Below are 17,694 nucleotides of genomic sequence, written 5' to 3' on the forward strand. Positions count from 1 at the left end.
CTATGGGAAATAATTTACAGGTTTATTTCTCCCTGACATATAAATATTTTCTTGTTAAAGAAATCCACATATACCATCGCTCGTACGTTTAAACGTCTCTGTTGTGTGAGTTCTTAGGAGCGATGGTGAAATCTCTTGAGTTCGCCACTATCCACAAGCACCCTTACCATTACTTATTCAACGTGTTGCACACTATGCCATCATAAGCAACTCGGCCCACTGCTTGCAGCTAGGAAAAAGCATGATGAATGACAGGTCTCGCCTGAGCTGTGCCAAGTAACACAAGTCAAAATACATGATACGGAACCATCCAATACTACTGTGGAGCATATCTGTCAGTCTGGCAGACCTCTCCAAAACAGGGACCACACACTCTTTATTAGAGCCAGTAAAATGTCCCAAAGACGTGGCTCGACTGTGCTTTCTGCCTAGCTACTGCGAACAATAGTAGGATTGTGCTGCTCCCCTCTTTTTCTCTTTGTAGGCCTATTATTTTTTCTAGCATTTGTTATTCTCACTTAAACTACAGGCTGGCTCCACGAGTGGGCCACAGCGTCTCAGAACCGGGCCTGCTCAGGCCAGGAAAAACCCGGCGGAGCCAGACGAATAAAAAGCCAAAGCGCCGACGCCGCGCGGCTCCCAATCTGGTTCCTGTCAGGGGGACATCAAGGGAACACCCGCAACGCAATCTCCAAACGTCTCCCCTTCCTTTTCCCCTCCCTGCTTCTCTCCTTCCATCTCTCCCCACCCTTCAAGCGATACGTATTACAGATGACTGAACCATCGCCAAATGCTCCCAGAATGCTGCTTCTTTTTTCTCCTCCATCCCTCTTTTTCCCCCTCTCGTGTCTCCATGTTTGGAGCCAGCCCACATGGATTGGGATCAATTTAGGGTGAAATGATAATTACCCTGTCAGTTTCAATTCCAATGTGATGAAGTGAGAAACAGGAAATGTAATAAACATAAATGGAATCTCACACGCGTTTGATTGGGAGGGGAATTGAATCAGGCTCCACAAACTTGGTCGAATTGTCAATTCCGTGCCATCCCTGCTGAGAGAGTGCTGCGTTTATTCCCCGTCTCACACCAAAACGCTGGATAAGGCATATTGCTGCAGATAATTACTGAATTCCACATTCAATACCAAGAATATATGCCTGTTACTGTTTAGTTTGGAACTTCATACATGAGAAATGATTTGTGTCACATCTTTCCAGAGGGAAATTCAGGAGCCCTTTCCCTCCTCCAAAACCTTAAGCAGAAGTCACACATTTCAGTGTATTTGATGGCCGAAATCAGCGCCTGAACTAAAGTGAGCTTGTCATTTCAGAGCATATTTGGCAAAGGATGATCACTGATAGCACGCGGCTAACGGTAGCCAGCTCTAACCCTGTCATGTTGGCTGTTCCACAGCTGATGTATGGAGCTGACTCCTGGCGGGCCACGCTGCACTGCCTGGATTTGTTTAACCCAGCAGATCAACCTTCAGACAGGAGCATGTGTGCAGGTAATGGCTGCCAGATGAGGTGAGGCCAGTTCTTAGAGGCCTAGTGGATGCTGCAGAGAAGGAACCAATAAACCACACACGCGCGCACACATGCATATACAAACAAGCTCACAGCTCTTGGAACTGTTATGAGAGACAACAACAAATGTGCAAATAAAAAAGTCAATATTTAAAACCATCACAACTCCCTCCCCATTTAGGTGGTTCATTGAGAGTTTGAGTTTTTGATTTTTCAAAAATATTGATACAAACCTGAACTAATTCTAGGCCGAGTTTGCTGTTGTGATGCCAGCGTGGCTTTGAGCTGCGCCAGATCGTATCTGAATACAGGTTGGCACAGAGAAGTGAATGGTCATGGGTTGAAGCGAGGGTTGCCAGGCAGTGTCTGGACATTGGTCTGTAGGAACGACTGCCCGACCAACCACAGTCTAGCAGGATGAACGGCCCCCTGTAATGAGGATACACTGGAACTAATAGGTCTTTCCAGCTTGCATATTCATTCACAAAACAAACAAATAAATGTCAAAGATTAAACACCGCGGGGGCATCTTTGGCAGAGGCCGTGGCCACCCAGGCGGCCACAATGACGAACTCAGCCGACAACCACTCAAAAATAAATACAGCCCCATCTTAGCTGGGTTTCAAATAATTAATTGTGCATATGCTTTAGAGCTAATATTGTCACTGTATACATCTTCAGCTGGAAAAAAAGATGTCTGGGCTGTAAGTCTTGGCAATTTAGAAAATTGCAATATAAGTGTCTGATTTCGTCTCTTTCACACTTTTTTACGGTGTGGCTTTTAAGGGCAAGCTAAAAGTAATTCTTTCCTCCCAACGTCATCATGTTCTAAACCGGTCAGCGTGACTGTAAATTAATTTGTTCCCTTTGCTGTACAGACAGTGAACTTGAGTAGTAAATTTCCAAGAGTAAGCTCGGAAAGGATGAAGGAAATCTATCTTACAAGCAATCATTAGTTAGTGACTCAAATAAATTGAAGGAGCTGTTATGTAGGCCATCTTTTTCCTTCAACGTGGTGATTAAATATCCGCGAGCAATGCAACTCAGGAAAGAAGGCGAACAGCAAGATGTAGCGTTGAACACACACACACACACACAAAAAGGGAAAGTGTACCACCCTCGCTCATGAAGCTGCTTTTACGAGCTGCCTTCTTGTAATTAAAAAAAATGTAGCTGATATTTCATTTGACCCTCTGTGCGCGCAGTCATCGGGAAAGGATCCGCGAGGGAGCTCCCGGCATCTCCCGCAGCCTAATTTATAACGGCAACCCACCAAGCAGGAGCAACAGGAGAGCAAACTAGACCCAGGGGTTTGATAAAGAACCTTGGCGATGAAAAGGCCTCCGCTACCAGGAGCCACCCTCTCGCTTGCACAAGCCAGAGAGCAGCTGAGAGTCAAGCCAAGGTCTGCACCTGGCCTCTGCAGAGTGCGCCAAGTCTCTTTCCTGTTCCTGTTTCCTGTTATGACGTCTCTTTTGAATTCCTTGTAGTTCAGAGCAGGTAAAGGGGCCATTCAGGCATTGAAGCCACCTGGGACAGCAGGTTGAGCAAAGCGCTGGGGAGCTCTGCTCTGGAACATGTCTGCGGGCAAATTACTCTGCCTTCACTGATTAGTCCGGTCAGGCTCTCACCTGGCAAACACAATATCACCATGTGACAGCGTAGCAGCACTAACACTGTCAGTTCAAATCTGGGAAGAATTGTGGTTTTCTGTGACATTTTATATTTATTGTTTCATTATTTTATTATTGAGTTTTATTGTTATTACTATTATTAGTGGTAATGGCATTCATGGTAATGAATGTTGAAATTTAACTTTTTTTGAAGAAAAGTGTCAGATACAAAGAAACAAATTGCTGTTCATGTTGTTGATGTTTCAAAAATGACATTTAATAGTTTCAGAAAACAAGTTTTTGGCGCGATGCGTTTAAAGCTAAAATTTTTGCATGATTAAAAAACAATTTTTAATATTTATATTATCAGTAACTAAATTCTATACCTAATAATTTTGAGATGCTTTATGTGTATCCATGTTCTGCAAGTGTAAACTTCTACTCAGGTACATTTCCTTCCATACTCTGTTTATCATTTATTTATTTGTAGTTATTATTATTATTAGAGTTATTTTTAAAGTAGTGATGCATTCATAAAAAAAATAACCACATTATAAAACACTTAACAAAAAAGTACACAATACAGAACTATCTGAAAAGACACCGCCAACTCAACCAGCCCCAACATTAAAAAAGCAGCCTAAATATTTTAGTATTTCATATTAATTATATTTATACACTAAAAGGGGCCCATTCTGCATGATGAGTAGGATGTTTTCTTTTTTAAATGCAGGACTTTTACTTGTGATGGGGTCTTGTTATAGTAAGGTTTTGCTACTTTTATTTAAGAAAATATTCATCATTTCCCTCCACAATTATCTACCCATGTGTTCATTTGAACACTGGGTGGCACTGTGCAGGTTGGCACTGAGAGTTTTCACAGCAGCGCACCAGCAAAGAGGGAGAGAAAGTGTAGCTGCAGCCAGTCTAGCTGGTGGTCCTCACTCTCTCACCATCCTCCTGCATCAGCACAAAGCTGGCCGAGCGCTGGGCAATATTTAGCCATAAGAAAATACGAAACCCTGTTTCTATGACGGTCGTCTGAGATACACAAAAATCTGAAATGAAAACATTTTTCACACACGCACATACACAAACTTGACTCACATTTCAGCTGCAGCGTACATAATAATTATTCTGACCACTCTTTTCCTTCTCTTTCTTCTTCTTGTCCTTATCCTCCTCATTTCCTGCCTCCTCTCTGAGACAGAAATAGACGGGCAGATTCCCATGCAGGGTGGCTCTGTTTTTTGTTCAAGATGTACTTTCACTATAATTTTCTTCCAAGCGCTACATTTATAATGCTAGTCAAAAAATTTCAGAAAAAAATTCCCCCCCCCCCTTTTTTTTTTTACAGCAGACAGGCCATGATATGTGAATACTTATAAACACCAGGCTGTGTGTATGTGAGGGCCTGATAGTAGTGGGTATTAGAAAGACTGCTTATTATTGAATGGACTCTCTGTAAGGTTTCCGAGGAAGGAGGACATTTATTAGGAGGGTTAGCAAAACACTATCAGCTAATACGACTCGTAATTACACCAGCAGTGAGGAAACACAGCGAGCTAACACCAGTATGGAAACAATCTGACAATGCAAACACTACAACTAAGCCGGTGCATGTGTGTATGCACATTTGTAAGTGGGTGTGTATGGGTGAGTGAGTGCATGTGTGTGTGTGCGCGCGCGCAAGTGTGTGTGTGAGGACGGAGGCCTCCTTGCGCAGATTGTGGGTGTGCGAACTGTCAAATTGGAGTGGGTGGGTGGGAGTGGAGGGAGCACATCTGGAGGGAATTTATTGTATAATTCAGTCTATTATTGCTGCGGTCGGTGCTTAAGGAGCACGCACACAATTACCGTCCACTCTGCAAGGCTACAAGTGGCCTCTGGCCTAAACTAATAAACTGTGGAGGAGGGTGGAGAGAGGAGAATTCATTTGAGGTTATCATCATCACACTCCTCTCTGCTACCTCTCACACTGACACTTACCAGAGTTTATATTGAATCAATGAGGAACACCTACTGTTCAGGTCTTAGACTGTGGTCGAATAAGATTTGAATCTGGGTTTAAAGGTTTGAATTAGACACACATGCGTTGCAAAGTTTATTGAAAGTTCAAGAGTGTTGTTTAGAAGTACTGAAGATTTACATGTGAGCTCGGCCGAGTTTTCCTTTGATTGCGGTGGGGCTGATTTTATCATCTACTGTTTTTTACTTTCTACTGTAATTTTTATTTAATATCAAAAATGAAAAACAGGTAAGACTGTTACTCAAAAAGTAGAACAGTTGGAGTAGAATAACTCATGGATCCATGCTCAAAATTCTGCCTAAGTAAAAGTTCGGATGTATCAGATTTTGACGATTGCATTGATGGCCTGTCAGCTCTGATACATAAGCGCAAATAACCATTAACAATAATACCATGTTAATGAAGTAGTTGCAAGTAAAAAGTAGCATAAAGTGCAACTACCTCAGAATTGTGCAGTGTAGTACTGTATTTGGGAAAGTGCGCTTCCCAAAATGTGTTAATTTAAATAATGTAAAAATGTATCATAGGGAGCGGCTCCATAGTGTAGTGGTTTCCACTTTTGTCTAACAAGGAAAAGATCCCCGAAGGGGACACAGCTCCCCCGGGGTTTCACCAGGAACGACATCCAGTGCTAAAAGAAATCTGGCAAGTCAAATATGCAGGTTGACCTCTTGTGAAAAGTTGCAATATGTAATGCAAGGCTGCAGCTTATTTTCTCAATTATACAAAATACTGGTTTTATGGCAAACAAACCAAAACCTTAATATATTTAATATAACTGTGAGACATGACAAAGAAAAGCAGCAAATACACACTTCTAACGAGCTTCAACAAAACTATGTTTGATTTTTACTTTACTAAATATTTTTTGTCAGTGTAGTCGGCTATAGAACTAATTGATTCAGCTCAAATAATGTAATCACACCTTCACTGTTGGGTATTCACAGATCATTGTCATTATCTCAATGGATTTTGCAGCTCTCATGTTTCATGTGAAATGTCTTGTGTGGTGCGCTAAGTAGGTGCATGAACAAGGGAACTCTATTGGTTTATGAGGTGATGTCTTTTCATATACATTAGTTTGCATCATAAAATGGTCTGAAATAAAACCCACCTCGTCTTTTCCATTTCAGCAGCCTCTAGGAATAGACTGGTGAGGCGTCTAGGATAAAGACTTTACCAGGGGAAAAATCTGTTCAGACCATGCATGCAGTATCTGGCTCAGGCAGCCCTGAATGACCCACAGAGTAGGTTGGTGTGTGTGTGTGTGTGTGTGTGTGTGTGAGAGAGAGAGAGAGAGAGAAAGAGAGAGAGAGATTTAGAGCTCTTCACAGTGCTGGCAAAGAGCTCATAGCCCAGAACAATAAAGTACTTCCTTTCCAGGCCACCTATTGGTGACCTCGACTGGAAAGTGAAAGGTTCAGCTTGCTACACGTGTCAAAGTTGTGACCTTTCAGCACCTGAGTGTGTCAGGCTGTTACTCTTTTTTCTGCACTATCTATTGCTTCCTCTATTAACCTCCATTAATTTGTCATACACCCCCCCCCCCCCCCCCCCCCCCCTACACACACACACACACACACACACACATACACACGCACACACCACTGTTTCTCAAACATAGATTTTATTTTGGGCGGGACGCCCTTGTATATTAACGGCTGCCCAACTGTGTTTCACAACATACTATTTTTTTTTTATCTGTGTGAGAGAATGGCAGTCTCTTTACTGGTGGACAATCCCCAGCTGCTGTTGTGGCAGTCCTTTTTGTTATTCAGCTGCTTCCCGAGAGACTCTCCTGTCCCACAGTCGGATAAGCTCCAAACTCCACCTTAGTCGTCATTCTTCTCTGAAGATTCACTTCCAGTGTCGGACGCTAACCAGAAACTGCATCAGGCGAAGAACTAGCTAATGTGCCGCTATTTGGACTCACCCAAGTTTAAGCCAGTGGAGTTGTGCATTCTTTGACAGGATAAGGAAGTCAGCGAAGAAGCATCTTGCCACAAAATATTTCTAGTTGTAATTATTAATTTCTTTAAGAAAGGGCACTTGAAGGAGTGTGTCTAATACAGTCAGATAGAGAGAGAAGACCTACACACTTTTTCTCCCCTTATTTTTTGTCATGCTGTCCATAACTTTCCATTTCAAAAGTCTTTTTTTCTCAGTAATAAAAATGTATTGAGCTTCTATTTTGGCCAGGCAGTCTTCCAAAGCTGCCTGACAAAATTGCTGTGTGCGTTTCTGCAGAACAATTGCGAATGCACAACATTTGGACACACTTCATCAGTTATGCATAATGTTTTGTTTCTCTCAAGCCTATAGTTCACAGGAACTGCCTGACCCAGCTCATTTCCAGCTTACACTTACACATGTGTATCAGTGTATCAGTGACTTGTTTTCTAAAATGTATTATTATTATTGGGGTTTTTTTTTTATTAACAGCTCCTGTTTTACACTACAACCACAGTATTATGTCTCGTTCTGTAAGGTGTTATGTCTGCTGGTTATAGCGCAGTCCCTTGTCCGTGGATACGCTGCGCTATTTACCAATATTGAAATAGCTCGGGATGAAGTGAGTATTGAATCAGGAATGTGCTTGTGGCAGATCTCCACCCCTGATAATATAGGGTGTTTTTTTTTTTTCCCAAAGTGGTTTTTGCCCACTTGTTTTTCTCTGTGTTTTTTTTTTTCCTCCCGTTGCAATGCTCTGTCACTCTTCCAGTAAATGTCTATGTGTTTGTGTGTGTTTGCCTGCGCCTTAAGGAGACTTGTTTTTATTCCGGTTGCTTGTCTGTGTTTGTCGTTATACTATCTTTACAAGCCCTCGAGCTGTGAGTCGGAATGTAAAGTGACACATGTCCAAAAAACACAATAAGGCCTGCTGGTTACACTTCCTATGCACAATCTCTTGGCTATGCAGTATCCATTTATTTGGCTTATTCACATAATAAAAGTTTGCTTTTGTGGCCTGTTGCGGTAAATGGCTACAATGTGTGTTTCTGCATTTGCCCATTACTGTGTTGACTTGTTTTACAGCGAGACAGATTTTATTTTGTTTTGTTGTTAACTTAAATATCTGTTTTGGGATCTGTTTATTACAATAAGTAAATATAGTTTTAAAAAAGTGTTTGACTTATAAAGGAGAGCAAAGCTAAAGATATTTACGTTTATGTTTACTGTAGAATATCAAAAGACTTTTTCTTAAATTTTCAAACCAAAAAGGCAGCGTGTGTCTACCTTACTACACTTAAATATGTTTCATTCACTGGAGGCATTTCATTCATTTAATGCTGTGCCACAGCATACAGTAGTCAAAATGATACCCTTCTCTTTTGTCTGCCCCAGCGTGCAATTTACACAGCTTGGTGATTTGGTCAGAAGGAGACCACACGATGAAGGGTGATAGACCACAGATCAAGTGGCAAAAGGACAGGAAATATGTGCTGAAATGTGCAATAAAGTGGATGAGGTCACCCGCACGCAGCAACCGAAAAGCAAGGGACCAACAGCCTCAGAATTAAAGATAATAATTTCTTTGACCTACAACATTTAAACCGCCACCGCTGAAAAACTCATTCAAGTCTTGCTTTTTTTTTTTTTTTCTCTTCTTCTTCTCTTAGTGAGCCTGCGTGTAGCTTCATTTGAGCTGCGTGTAGAGAGACCACATAAGAGGAGGACGCAAACAGAAGCCAATTAGAGAACGATGGGAATGAAATGACAAGAGAATAAATGTCACGAAACAGCTGCGGTCACTATTTGTGCGACAGCTAACAGGCTTTTATAGAAGAGGGAAGGGGAGAAATCTTTACGTATCTTGACAAGTACAAGTGGACGTGGAGCCGGAACCATCACACACTCCTCTTTGAGTCGGCTCGCTGTTTTTATTTTTGTCTTTCTGTCACTTAAAAGGATCATGGTGTCTTTGTTCTCAGAATAGCGAGGAAAACTGTAGTCTGATGTAAATGAGGTTGTTTCTTCTTTTTTGTTTTTTTTTTCTGGAGGAGGAGGAGTCTGCTGGCCATTAAATATGTGTGCCCTGCTATAGTGGTGTGGCTTTTTGGATATTTGGTTCAGACATTTATACATTTACCGTTCTCAGATTAAGAATCATTGACTCTCTTTTATAGACCAGCAACAGGTTTTAGAATAGATAGCCAATAAGTTTGATAGTAATAATTGTGGTCCCTGGAGAATGACTCTGACCCATGCAGTATATATAAAAACATGGGCTTAGCCAATGGGAAATGGCTTTAGGCGTGCATCCGTTTTAATGGCCAATAGGGTGCGACTCCTCTGGTTGCCAATATAAGTTGGATTGCATAGACGTCTATGGGGAAATGGCACTACTGATTACTTGATTTATGACATCTGTAAATATTTTCCTAACAAGTTTATGGCCTTGATCGCTTCTTCTTATTTGATCGTTTTCACTCTGTAAATTGTGGTCCCATTTAGAGTAAAATAGTTGATAAAATGTGACTGAAACGTAGCAGTGTGTTTGATTTCTCTGGCAGATTCACACCCTGCTCATGATGTTTGGTTTCAAAATACTAATAAGGCTACGGTCAAAAGCTCAAAGCTTCAAAACAGTAGTCCACAAACCAGTGGCTGATGCGAGTCTGTCTACATCCATCTTTAAATGCACTCTATGATGTTTAAACTCTAGAGCACACTGAAAATTGGTCAGCGAAATAGAATTGCAGTGTTGTGAGATCTGCTGGAATAGTTTGTGATGGAATTTGCGTTGCACTTAAATTTCCCTTGCTAGGATAATGTGCCACTCTAGTGGCATCATTATGCCCATCAGCCTCAGCTGTACTTTTTTTTTTGTACTAACTGGCAAATATCCACAGGCTAAACTGATCTTATGAACATGGTGAACATTATACTATCAGCACTGTCGTTGTCAGCATTTAACTCGGAGCGTCCCTGTGTCAAGTCAAGGCAGGGAAAACTCTTTAGGAAACATGGATGTAATATTTCAGACTTCTTGAGCACAAACTGAGTCTTGTTTGTATGTTTTGTATATAAGATGTGATTCAGTATATTCCATCATGCAGTTGTCAAATTCAGACAAGTGTGCATGCCCAGTGTTCACTTAAATTTCCCACATCAAGCAAATGGTCAGCAGAAAGATGGTTCCTGTGTGCAAACCCCGACTGCTGTCAAGTTTCAAAGGCTAAATACACCCGAGTTCAGCCTCTCAGAATCTTACTGTCAGAACCCGTAAACAGAGGCTCGACAATTACCAACAATTACAGAGTAAACTTCCATCTACTGTTACCAAATGATTTTTTTGTGTGTTTTAAGGGGCCTTATAAATGAATGTGTGTAAAGAGCTGTTTGTTTTTTCATTGGGTCCGCAATCTTCTAATCCCAGAGCACTTCAAAGTATTTACAGGAACAAGCCATAACAGGATCAGCCTCTGAACAAGGCAGCAGATCAAAGAGAGGGGCTGCTGCCGACATAAATATGGAAATAATATGACTCAGTGGGAACGTAGGGTGTGACAGGGACTAGATTTGCAGATGAGGGAAGACGATTGATAGACACACCAGAGAGGAAGCGGCTCGGTTTGAATGCACTTGGGAATTTGTCAGGTTTTATTGTCTAAATTACTCAAGTTCCGTATTTTTTCATTATTCCTCAGGAGCAATTTGTCCTGCAGTTTGCTGATTTTTTTTTTTTTCCTCTACTCAAACATAGCATTGTGGGGTATTTAAACCAGCAGGCTTTCTCTGTTGAGTGAGTTACTGCTTTTCATATAAAAACAGTAAAAACAAAGAATAACAAAACCATGTGGCATGACCCTGGCCTATATATTTGCATGCAGGTAGCCAACAAACCACAGCAAGCAGCAGTCTATCTCTCCATCTCAAAGGCAAACAGTAGCTCTGGGCCAAGCAGCAAACACCGCACATGACCCATGTTAATTTTCATAACCTTTGAAAGGGAAAGGCTGACTTTCTCAAAGGAGCTCAAAGGAGTGTCAGACACACACACACACACGTTTATGTGCTTTAAAAAACATCAACAGGTCAAAATTTATACTGTAGATATTGCTGCTCTCTGCTACTTGAGTTCTGAACAAAAAAAACAACAAGACATAGATTTATATCTTTAACCCAAACACAGTAACATGGATTGATGTATTCTGTAATTTGGAGCTGGGGTGTTTAATGTGCAATCAAGGTGCATTTAGCATGCTGACATATAGCCATAATTTTCTGACCAAACGCTTTGACGTTAATATTCAGACTGTGTGCTTCCTCCTAAAAAATCGGTGGTGCTGGAGGAGCCTTGCCAATCGTGAAAACCTGGCTAACATCTTCAATTAGTCAATGACACAATTTTGCGTGTTAAACTTAATTCTGTGCAAGCAAATTTACTTCAACTTTGCGAGCAACGCCACCAATCACACCGATAATGAAAGGCAGAGGTTTTTTTTTTTTTTAAAGCCGCTGCTGAGGCTGTAGAATCCAGTTTCAATATTGGTTTTATAACCAAATGGAAGGATGCAAATGAGTTCAGGCTGGCAACACAATCAAATGCCACAGCCCAATGATATCGTTGCTAAATGCTTTTTTTTTTTTTTTTTTTAGCAAAAAAGAAAAAAATTGTTTCACAGCTTGGTCACAGCACAGATGTAATTATATATGGGGTGTGCTCCTCAATATTCTGAAGCCAGTCCCATCAGTATTTCGTTAGCCTAATAGCATAATTGCCTAAGTCATATTTTGAGATACCTACCTAATTCTACTCTGCTAACAGTGTAGATTCATTTAGATAGATATCTCAATTTTGGCCAAAATATGACTTAGGCAATTATGCTGTTAGGCTAACGATTTGGCCTCTAGTGTTGTTTATGTGCTTGTCAGTATCTGTAAGCATAAGGTGCCGTCTGCTTCATCGTTCTGCCGCTGATATACTTGTTGCGTCGAAATTTCGATCAAGCATGTGATAATATTTAAATACAAAGTAAATGGATTTATTTGACAGTTCTTGTCACTATTCTTAGGCCTGTTGTTTAATCTGAACTGCCTAGCTCCTGTTTCAGTTTACTGTGCACTTTTGTGCCAGTGTACTCAGCTGCAGTCGCCCACTGCCAACCTAAAGCTTGTATCCCTGCACTGATGTCATCTGCTGCGTATCAACACTACATGAAGCAACATGAGATGAAAGTGTCTCTTCCAAGCCATGAGGTTTTGCAGATTTCATATGCATAAGTTAATAATTATCTGCTGGATAGCCGACTCCATAAGCTAGGTAGGGATTCAACAGAAACACGGGCTTGCTGTGCTCTGCTCAGCACAAGTCGGCAAGTTCGGCACTTTAAACGCTAAAATTGATCTTAAACTGGAAAGATGGAAAATGAAGTTAGCGTCAGAATTTCAGCCATCAGCAAAATGTTTCTGTTCTCTTTTGAAGCAGCAGAAATTAATAACAGATGGACACAGGAGGTGGAAGGTGGGTATTTCAGGTATCTCAGGCCATTATTAGATAGACAGCAGTAGTGTGCTATCTAATGTGTGTTAAAGCAGTTCCCTCATTCACTTCAGTAGCAAGTTGTCAGCGAAACATTTTTACGTTCCAATTTAATTTTATACTGTTTCAGATTGTGAACATTTCTACCTTTTACCTGGCAACTGTTCCAAGTAAGTGGACTGGACAGATAAAATGTGAAATGCTAGAGCTGTAAAATCCCCAAGGGTGTTCAGTGTTTATACTGTGTGATAAACACATTACATTTCTTGGTAATGCAGTAATATAATGCATTGCTGTACTAAATTCAATAATCACATTACATTTACAGTTATGTCATTGCGTTACAAAGGTTTTACAATTACCTGCAAGATGAGCTGATAGAAAGGAAAAAAAAAAAACATCAAACGTGCTTTTTTCCTGCTGCCCACTTGTGCTGCAGTTTGCTGATTTCAGTTCATGTGCAGGGAGGGAAAAAAGTGGTGACAGAGGCGGTGATGAACAGTCAGACCTGTAGAGTTTCTACCTGCACCTGTTTTGTAGAATCGCTGTGGGGATTGATTTGAAGTCTGTCGGCTTTGCATTCAAACTTAAACATGAAAAGAAAGACTGTGTATGTGTCCCTATTAGGATGGGGATTTGTGCCAATGTAGCCTAAGGTTCATATAGTTAACTGGTAATTGTGTATATTTCAGGCCATGTCACAGAGTAATAAAAAAGTAATCTGTAATGCACTTTCAAACTCTTACCTGATATTTTTCAGTCAGAGTGTCCGGTGAAGTTCAATCAGTCAGGTCAGTTCAGTTAGTCAGGATTTGAACAGCTTAAGCTAGAGCTTGTATAAAGTCTACCACACAGGAAGTCCAACAAGTCATTCTAAGACAGAGTGGCACCAAGTCACAGAAGTGCAATGAGTCACAATTTAATTATACAGTATTTCATGGGTGAACTGACTGCACTTGTTATTAATTCATTAACCAGCAATAATCTGGAATTGCAACATGTCCTTAAATCAAGAAAAAAACAACTTTTCACAAACATTTCTGAAGAATTTCAGTCTGTAGCCTTTGTGAATGTTGGTTGTCAAGTTTGTATTTACAGTTTTTGGAGGCACGAAATGACTTCAGAACTAACGTGATTGATATTTTTGGTTCCTTAATTGGTGTACATGTTTATATGTATGCTCAGCCCTTTGCATGTGCAAAAAGCTGTGAATGTGCATTCATGTGTTGTTAGATCTGTATGTTTGTGTGAGAGAGTGTGTGTGTGGGCGCGGGGCAGAAATTAAAGAGGCCCTGGGATGAATATGTAGAGCAGATGTAGCAGCCGAGCTCAAAGGCTTATGCCTGGAGCCTATTTGACACTGTAGGAAATGTCGTCTCTGACAGAAGGAAAAGAGGCTGTTGGGTCACCAGGTTGAACTAATAACTGGGATCTTCAAAATGATATAAACATATACAGAAGTATAAATGCTTGACCCTTCCAGAGGAGCGTTTCTGTTTAACAGTATAATGGAGGCTGTTGCCATAAGTCTGGGAGTGCACTTTTACGACTTCCCCATTTAATTTCTGCTCCTAACATAAAGGCATTTGTAATATAATAAATGCCAGCAACTTCTAGGGGGAAAATCTATAATTCACTCCAGTTGGGTAATTTATTCCATTTGTTTAGTCACAAAGGGCTTTGGTCAAGATCAGAGACAACTGTCTTTCGAAAGCGAGCAGACTGGCCGGTGATCAGTCAGTTCCTCCGGAGCAAGAACGAGGCAAACGTTTCTCTGTAGTCTCAACAACGCCTCCGAACTCACGGGCCATTTCTGCATCATAAGGAAAATCTATGTCAGCATTTCATCTCAGGACTCCCACTCTCTCTCTCTCTCTCTTTCTCAGCTCTCCATCTTTCTGTGGCTCCCTCCCTCTTGGATTCCTCTCTCTCAACTGTAAAAAAAAAAAAAAAATACTCACACATGCCCATAAACAAGCCAGAAAAAAAAAAACCATCCACTAAAAGTCTGTGAAATTAAACCTCAATGCCACAACATATGCTAAGCAGCAAGAAAAAAGTGTTTGATTTAGCAGCTATCCTGCATGCAGACAGTATAGCAGGAAACTGGTGGCTGCAGCCTAAAGGTTAAAAAGCTGATTTGTGACCAGAAAGTTGCTGAAAGGCTGGAATGGCTGTCAGGCTGTCTTGTACCTTGTATTTAACCCTCAACCAATCCAGCAGAGCTGCTTTGTGGCCAGTAGTTGATGACTTTGGATATTTTTGCAGCTACTAGGTGTGAATGTGTGTAACTATATAAATGAGAAGTAGGGTGCTGCTGAAAAGCGCACGTGTGCCATGTTGACTTTTGCTCAAAAATTTGTCTAAATCCATCAAGGGCGACAATGAAACGGAAGGTTTGCTAGCCAATTATTACTAAGAATAATGGCCGTAGGTACAGATGACCTAATTAACAGCTAATATGTTCCATTTCAATACAAAATCTGCTTTAACACAACATCTTACTGAAAGGCCTGCACGGAGAATTATATAACCATGACTGGTAAAACAGTATCCTCCAGTACCCAGAAATATCTCAAGCAGCTGATGTAGCTGCTTTAGTTGTTAGGCTAAAAAGCAGCAGCTGTCAACTGTCAAGCTTTTAAATCTTTTCCCAGATGTTTTCTAAATTAACAATTTGGATTTAATGTTGTCCAGAGTTTTAGCTGTCTGTCTGAACCATAACCTAGACTGTGAATAGTGTTTTTTGGCGAACAAGCAATAATGCAGCTTGAGCTCAGGTAGCTGCAAAAATATGGAGTGCGCAAGAACAAAAGTGTAACGAAAGCTTATGTAATGAGAACAGCACCTGTGACTATGATAACTTGAAATATGGAAACCATGGTAGTTTTTACTGTGCCAAATATAAATCAAACATAGTGCCAGATCCCAGTGCCAGTCGACATCAACTGATGGCTTAGTGTATACCTTTCTGCACATCTGAATGGCACATCATTGGCGCTGTTGCGGTTTAATTTGTGTTAGCCCATCCTCTGTTCTGCAAGGCGCTTTGCAACACAGGTCTGACCTAATCGGCATCAAATCTGTTCAAATTGATGACCACTCTGTTCTGTATTTTGTTGCTGTTTTATCAGCCTCATACTTTCCATGCACCTTAGAAGGAAAGAGCCATAGCACCAAATAGCGATACTATTAGCAATAGATTTACATAACAGCGTAATCTTCTTTTGACTATACTGAAAATGATTGAACGGTCCTTTAGTGTCTAAAATGAGGGACGCGCTGATACGATATTTGGATCGGATGTCGGTCCAATACTGACTCACAAAGCTGGATTGAATATCGGTGACAATGAGCTGATCTATAGTCTGATCCATTCACTTTAATTATGTCTTGTTTTGTGTTTACTTCATCACTCAGCAGCAGCAGCGAGCAGCAAGCAGCAGTGCAAACATAACATGGAGGAAGCTAACAGCTAAATGTCAGCCGTTGTGAGGTATTTCTTGACGCTACACCAGCAGTGCTTGTTTGTTAGCAGAAAGGTTATTTTCATTTAACTGCAAACTGGTCGAAATGAGCTGACATGACTGAAAAGATCTGATGACAATGATGCTCTCTCTCTCTCTCTCTCTCTCTCTTGCTTGCTTGTTTACTTTCACTCACATTATATTTGGTCGCAGCATGACATTGTTTTTGTGTAGCACTTGTTGGTAAGCTTCCTTATTATACTTGTGGTAACATACAGTATTGTGCAAATAGTCTTGAGCCACCCCTCATTTCTCTATATTTTGCTAAGAAAATGGGAAATGTGTGCAACATGTGCAAGCATACATGGAAATACAGTTTATGCCATGAAGTGCTGTGGCAGGCGGGTTCGAGGACTTCAATGCAGGACTCGTGAGACAGAGTTAAAACTCAAAAACCTCATCTTTATTGCTGGAAAACACAGAGAAAAACAAAACTGGACGGGGCCAGCAGAACAGACTGCTAAACTTCTTGAAAAGAACACGAACAGGATAGCACACAGCAGCGGGAAACCAACGACAATGTCGCGACAAAGGACACGGGAAAACTGAGACGATAAATGCACACCTGTAATGAGCAGTGATGTCAGTAATGGTTTACTCTAATCTGAGTACTTTTTTCGGTAACGAGTAATCTAACGCGTTACTATTTGCAGTCCAGTAATCAGATTAAAGTTACTTATCCAAGTCACTGTGCATTACTATTTTTGTATGTAAAAAGATATATATTTTTATATATATATTAGGGGTGGGACTTTAACGCGTTAATTTCGATTAATTAATTACGGGGAAATTAACGCGTTAAAAATTTTAACGCATTTTAATCGCACTTTGCACCGTGGAACGTTTCTCAGTGCACGAGTTCCCGGCATACAGATTATATCGACGCACAATGTCCAAATTAGGGGCCGCATCCTGCGAAGGACCCGGCCCACGTCTTTCGTAGCCCACGAAGACCACAAAGGCCGGAAGTGAGCGGCTAGCCTTCATATCAGCTGCTGTCACCTCTGCCTAGCTCATGTTTCCTAGCAACCGTGAGTGTGAAGCACAGCTGTGTAACAGCAGCTGGTTAAACGGAGAACGAACTTTTTCTCCTTTTTGTGGTTTAATTTTAAGTCTGTAATTCAAAATAAGCTGTTAAAACAAGCATAACACATTTCAACATCAAGGAATACAGCTGAGAGAATGATTAATTTCCAACTATAACAAGTGAGACATTAATGTTGAATAAAACTATCCAGTTATGATGCTTAACTTTAATTTCAGGAGTTTGCTTATCACAGGAGCACTTCCACCTTTCGTTGGTCTGTGTAGCAGACTGGTGGGAAAATAAACAAAATTTTGAAGTTTTAGCTTATGTATATTGATTCATTCATCAACTAAACTTAAATTAATATTTATCATGTCAAATATTGAAATGCGATTAAAATACGATTAATTTCGATTAATTAATTACAAAGCGTGTAATTAATTCGATTAATTTTTTTAATCGAGTCCCACCCCTAATATATATAT

The sequence above is a fragment of the Archocentrus centrarchus genome, chromosome 24, assembly GCF_007364275.1.
Source record: "Archocentrus centrarchus isolate MPI-CPG fArcCen1 chromosome 24, fArcCen1, whole genome shotgun sequence".
In the NCBI taxonomy this organism is placed as follows: domain Eukaryota; kingdom Metazoa; phylum Chordata; class Actinopteri; order Cichliformes; family Cichlidae; genus Archocentrus; species Archocentrus centrarchus.